This window comes from Oncorhynchus masou, chromosome 11 (assembly GCF_036934945.1).
Source record: "Oncorhynchus masou masou isolate Uvic2021 chromosome 11, UVic_Omas_1.1, whole genome shotgun sequence".
NCBI classification, from domain to species: Eukaryota; Metazoa; Chordata; class Actinopteri; order Salmoniformes; family Salmonidae; genus Oncorhynchus; species Oncorhynchus masou.
In genome coordinates, this window is record NC_088222.1 from 24460350 (window position 1) to 24466349 (window position 6000).

Sequence of the window (6000 nt, forward strand, 5' to 3'; positions counted from 1 at the left end):
CTGTATCATTTCAATCATTTTAGTCAATAAGATTCTTGCTACGTAAGCTTAACTTTCTGAACATTAGAGACGTGTAGTCCACTTGTCATTCCAATCTCCTTTGCATTAGCGTAGCCTCTTCTGTAGCCTGTCAACTATGTGTCTATCTATCCCTGTTCTCTCCTCTCTGCACAGACCATACAAACGATCCACACCGCGTGGCCGCGGCCACCCTAATCTGGTGGTCCCAGCGCGCACGACCCACGTGGAGTTCCAGGTCTCCGGTAGCCTCTGGAACTGCCGATCAGCGGCCAACAAGGCAGAGTTCATCTCAGCCTATGCCTCCCTCCAGTCCCTCGACTTCTTGGCACTGACGGAAACATGGATCACCACAGATAACACTGCTACTCCTACTGCTCTCTCTTCGTCCGCCCACGTGTTCTCGCACACCCCGAGAGCTTCTGGTCAGCGGGGTGGTGGCACCGGGATCCTCATCTCTCCCAAGTGGTCATTCTCTCTTTCTCCCCTTACCCATCTGTTTATCGCCTCCTTTGAATTCCATGCTGTCACAGTTACCAGCCCTTTCAAGCTTAACATCCTTATCATTTATCGCCCTCCAGGTTCCTCGGAGAATTCATCAATGAGCTTGATGCCTTGATAAGCTCCTTTCCTGAGGACGGCTCACCTCTCACAGTCCTGGGCGACTTTAACCTCCCCACGCCTACCTTTGACTCATTCCTCTCTGCCTCCTTCTTTCCACTCCTCTCCTCTTTTGACCTCACCCTCTCACCTTCCCCCTACTCACAAGGCAGGCAATACGCTCGACCTCATCTTTACTAGATGCTGTTCTTCCACTAACCTCATTGCAACTCCCCTCCAAGTCTCCGACCACTACCTTGTATCCTTTTTCCTCTCACTCTCATCCAACACTTCCCACACTGCCCCTACTCGGATGGTATCGCGCCGTCCCAACCTTCGCTCTCTCTCCCCCGCTACTCTCTCCTCTTCCATCCTATCATCTCTTCCCTCTGCTCATACCTTCTCCAACCTATCTCCTGATTCTGCCTCCTTAACCCTCCTCTCTTCCCTTTCTGCATCCTTTGACTCTCTATGTCCCCTATCCTCCAGGCCGGCTCGGTCCTCCCCTCCCGCTCCGTGGCTCGACGACTCACTGCGAGCTCACAGAACAGTGCTCCGGGCAGCCGAGCGGAAATGGAGGAAAACTCGCCTCCTGCGGACCTGGCATCCTTTCACTCCCTCCTCTCTACATTTTCCTCCTCTGTCTCTGCTGCTAAAGCCACTTTCTACCACTCTAAATTCCAAGCATCTGCCTCTAACCCTAGGAAGCTCTTTGCCACCTTCTCCTCCCTCCTGAATCCTCCCCCCCCCTCCTCCCTCTCTGCAGATGACTTCGTCAACCATTTTGAAAAGAAGGTCGACGACATCCGATCCTCGTTTGCTAAGTCAAACGACACCGCTGGTTCTGCTCACACTGCCCTACCCTGTGCTCTGACCTCTTTCTCCCCTCTCTCTCCAGATGAAATCTCGCTTCTTGTGACGGCCGGCCGCCCAACAACCTGCCCGCTTGACCCTATCCCCTCCTCTCTTCTCCAGACCATTTCCGGAGACCTTCTCCCTTACCTCACCTCGCTCATCAACTCATCCCTGACCGCTGGCTACGTCCCTTCCGTCTTCAAGAGAGCGAGAGTTGCACCCCTTCTGAAAAAACCTACACTCGATCCCTCCGATATCAACAACTACAGACCAGTATCCCTTCTTTCTTTTCTCTCCAAAACTCTTGAACGTGCCGTCCTTGGCCAGCTCTCCCGCTATCTCTCTCAGAATGACCTTCTTGATCCAAATCAGTCAGGTTTCAAGACTAGTCATTCAACTGAGACTGCTCTTCTCTGTATCACGGAGGCACTCCGCACTGCTAAAGCTAACTCCCTCTCCTCTGCTCTCATCCTTCTAGACCTATCGGCTGCCTTCGATACTGTGAACCATCAGATCCTCCTCTCCACCCTCTCCGAGTTGGGCATCTCCGGCGCGGCCCACGCTTGGATTGCGTCCTACCTGACAGGTCGCTCCTACCAGGTGGCGTGGCGAGAATCTGTCTCCTCGCCACGCGCTCTCACCACTGGTGTCCCCCAGGGCTCTGTTCTAGGCCCTCTCCTATTCTCGCTATACACCAAGTCACTTGGCTCTGTCATAACCTCACATGGTCTCTCCTATCATTGCTATGCAGACGACACACAATTAATCTTCTCCTTTCCCCCTTCTGATGACCAGGTGGCGAATCGCATCTCTGCATGTCTGGCAGACATATCAGTGTGGATGACGGATCACCACCTCAAGCTGAACCTCGGCAAGAAGGAGCTGCTCTTCCTCCCGGGGAAGGACTGCCCGTTCCATGATCTCGCCATCACGGTTGACAACTCCATTGTGTCCTCCTCCCAGAGCGCTAAGAACCTTGGCGTGATCCTGGACAACACCCTGTCGTTCTCAACTAACATCAAGGCGGTGGCCCGTTCCTGTAGGTTTATGCTCTACAACATCCGCAGAGTACAACCCTGCCTCACACAGGAAGCGGCGCAGGTCCTAATCCAGGCATTTGTCATCTCCCGTCTGGATTACTGCAACTCGCTGTTGGCTGGGCTCCCTGCCTGTGCCATTAAACCCCTACAACTCATCCAGAACGCCGCAGTCCGTCTGGTGTTCAACCTTCCCAAGTTCTCTCACGTCACCCCGCTCCTCCGCTTTCTCCACTGGCTTCCAGTTGAAGCTCGCATCCGCTACAAGACCATGGTGCTTGCCTACGGAGCTGTGAGGGGAACGGCACCGCAGTACCTCCAGGCTCTGATCAGGCCCTACACCCAAACAAGGGCACTGCGTTCATCCACCTCTGGCCTGCTCGCCTCCCTACCACTGAGGAAGCACAGTTCCCGCTCAGCCCAGTCAAAACTGTTCGCTGCTCTGGCGCCCCAATGGTGGAACAAACTCCCTCACGACGCCAGGACAGCGGAGTCAATCACCACCTTCCGGAGACACCTGAAACCCCACCTCTTCAAGGAATACCTAGGATAGGATAAAGTAATCCTTCTCACCCCCCTTAAATGATTTAGATGCACTATTGTAAAGTGGCTGTTCCACTGATGTCAGAAGGTGAATTCACCAATTTGTAAGTCGCTCTGGATAAGAGCGTCTGCTAAATGACTTAAATGTAAATGTAAATGTAAACCACGGTTTGTGGTCATCAGCTATCCTTTAGCTCGAAAAGTTATCGCCAATTTTGTACAATGCGACCCCGGCATTGAACATACCGGACCTATTTTTCTCTCCATATCCCCGGATTTCAACCGCAAGCTCAAAAAAGTTATTGGATACTGTAAAGTCCATGGAGAATAAGAACACCACCTCCCAGCTGCCCACTGCACTGAGGATAGGAAACACTATCACCACCAATAAATCCACTATAATTGAGCATTTCAATAAGCATTTTTCTATGGCTGACTATGCTTTCCACCTGGCTACCCCTACCCCTTTCAACAGCACTACACCCCCCACAGCAACTCGCCCAAGCCTTCCCCATTTCTCCTCCCAAATCCAGTCAGCTGATGTTCTGACAGAGCTATCAAATCTGGACCACTACAAATCAGCCTGGCTAGACAATCTGGACCCCTCCTTTCTAAAAAATATCTGCCAAAATTTTTGCAACCCCTATTAAAAGCCTGTTCAACCCATCTTTCGTGTTGTCTGAGATTCCCAAAGATTGGAAAGCAGCTGTGGTCATCCCCGTCTTCAATGGAGGGACACTCTTCGAAAGCTAAGTCAACAAACAGATTACCGACCATTTTGAATCCCACCATACTGAAGAGTGTCCTGTGTAAATGTAAGTATGCTCTCTCTTTCTCTCTCTCGGAGGACCTGAGGACTAGGACCATGCCTCAGGACTACCTGGCATGATGACTCCTTGCTGTCCCCAGTCCACCTGGCCGTGCTGCTGCTCCAGTTTCAACTGTTCTGCCTGCGGCTATGTTGCCAGTCCCAGACCTGCTGTTTTCAACTCTCTAGAGACAGCAGGAGCGGTAGAGATACTCTTAATGATCAGCTATGAAAAGCCAACTGACATTTACTTCCGAGGAACTAACTTGCTGCACCCTCGACAACTACTGTGATTATTATTATTTGACCATGCTGGTCATTTATGGACATTTGAACATCTTGGCCATGTTCTGCTATAATCTCCACCTGGCACAGCCAGAAGAGGACTGGCCACCAATCATAGCCTGGTTCCTCTCTATGTTTCTTCCTAGGTTTTGGCCTTTCTAGGGAGTTTTTCCTAGCCACCGTGCTTCTACACCTCCATTACTTGCTGTTTGGGGTTTTAGGCTGGGTTTCTGTACAGCACTTTAAGATATCAGCTGATGTGAGAAGGGCTATATAAAGAAATGTGATTTGATTTTGATTTGTATTTGGGGAGTTTCTTCCATTCTTCTCTGCAGATCCTCTCTGCTCTGTCTGGTTTGATGGGGAGCGTCACTGCAGAGCTACTTTCAGGTCAATCCAGAAATGTTTTATTGGGTTCATGTCCGGGATCTGGCTGGGCAACTCAAGGATATTCAGAGAGTTGTCCTGAAGCCATTGGTATAGTTGAGCGAGAGAAAGAGAGAGCATACTTAAATTTACACAGGACACCGGATAAGACAGGAGAAGTACTCCAGATAAAACAGACTGACCCTAGCCCCCCGACACATAAACTACTGCAGCATAAATACTGGAGGCTAAGACAGGAGGGGTCAAGAGACACTGTGTTCCCATCCGATGATACAGACAGGGCCAAACTGGAAGGACATAACCCTACGCACTTTGCCAAAGCACAGCCCCCCACCACTAGAGGGATATATTCAAACAACAACTTACCATCCTGAGACAAGGCCGAGGAATTCAGTTTAGGTAGGCTAGCACCGGAGTAATATGATCAAATGTTTTGGATCTAGTCAGGATTCTAGCAGCCGCACTAACTGAAGTTTATTTAGTCCTTTATCCGGGTAGCCGGAAAGTAGAGCATTGCAGTAGTCTAACCTAGAAGTAACGAACGCATGGATTAAGCATGGATACATTTTTCTGCATCATTTTTGGACAGAAATGTTGTGATTTTTGCAATGTTATGTAGATGGTAAAAAGCTGTCCTTGAAACAGTCTTGATATGTTCGTCAAAAGAGAGATCAGGGTCCAGAATAATGCGGAGGTCCTTCAATGTTTTATTTGAGACGACTGTACAACCATCAAGATTAATTGTCAGATTCAACAGAAGATCTCTTTGTTTCTTGGGACCTTGAACAAGCATCTCTCTTTTGTCTGAGTTTAAAAGTAGAAAGTTTGCAGCCATTCACTTCCTTATATCTGAAACACAGGCTTCTTGCGAGGGATATTTTGTGGCTTCAACATGTTTCATTGAAATGTACAGCTGTGTGTCATACTCATAGCAGTGAAAGATAACATTAAGTTTTTGAATGACATTCCCAAGAGGTAAAATATATAGTGGAAACAATAGTGGTCCTAAAACAGAAACCTTGAAGAACACCAACATTTACAGTTGATTTGTCAGAGGACAAACCATTCACAGAGGCAAACTGATATCTTTCCGACAGATAAGATCTAAACCAGGCCAGAACTTTGGGTTTCCAATCTCTCCAAAATAATGTGGTGATCGATGGTATCAAAAGCAGCACTAAGGTCTAGGAGCACGAGGACAGATGCAGAGCCTCGGTCTGACGCCATTATTTACCACCTTCACAAGTGCAATCTCGGAGCTATGATGGAGTCTAAAACCAGACTGAAGCATTTTGTATACATTGTTTGTCTTCAGGGAGGCAGTGAGTTGCTGCGCAACAGGTTTTCAAAATTTTTTGAGAGGAATGGAAGATTCGATATAGGCCGATAGTTTTTTTATATTTTCTGGGTCAAGGTTTGGCTTTGTCAAGAGAGGCTTTATTATTGCCACGTTTAGTGAGTTTGGTA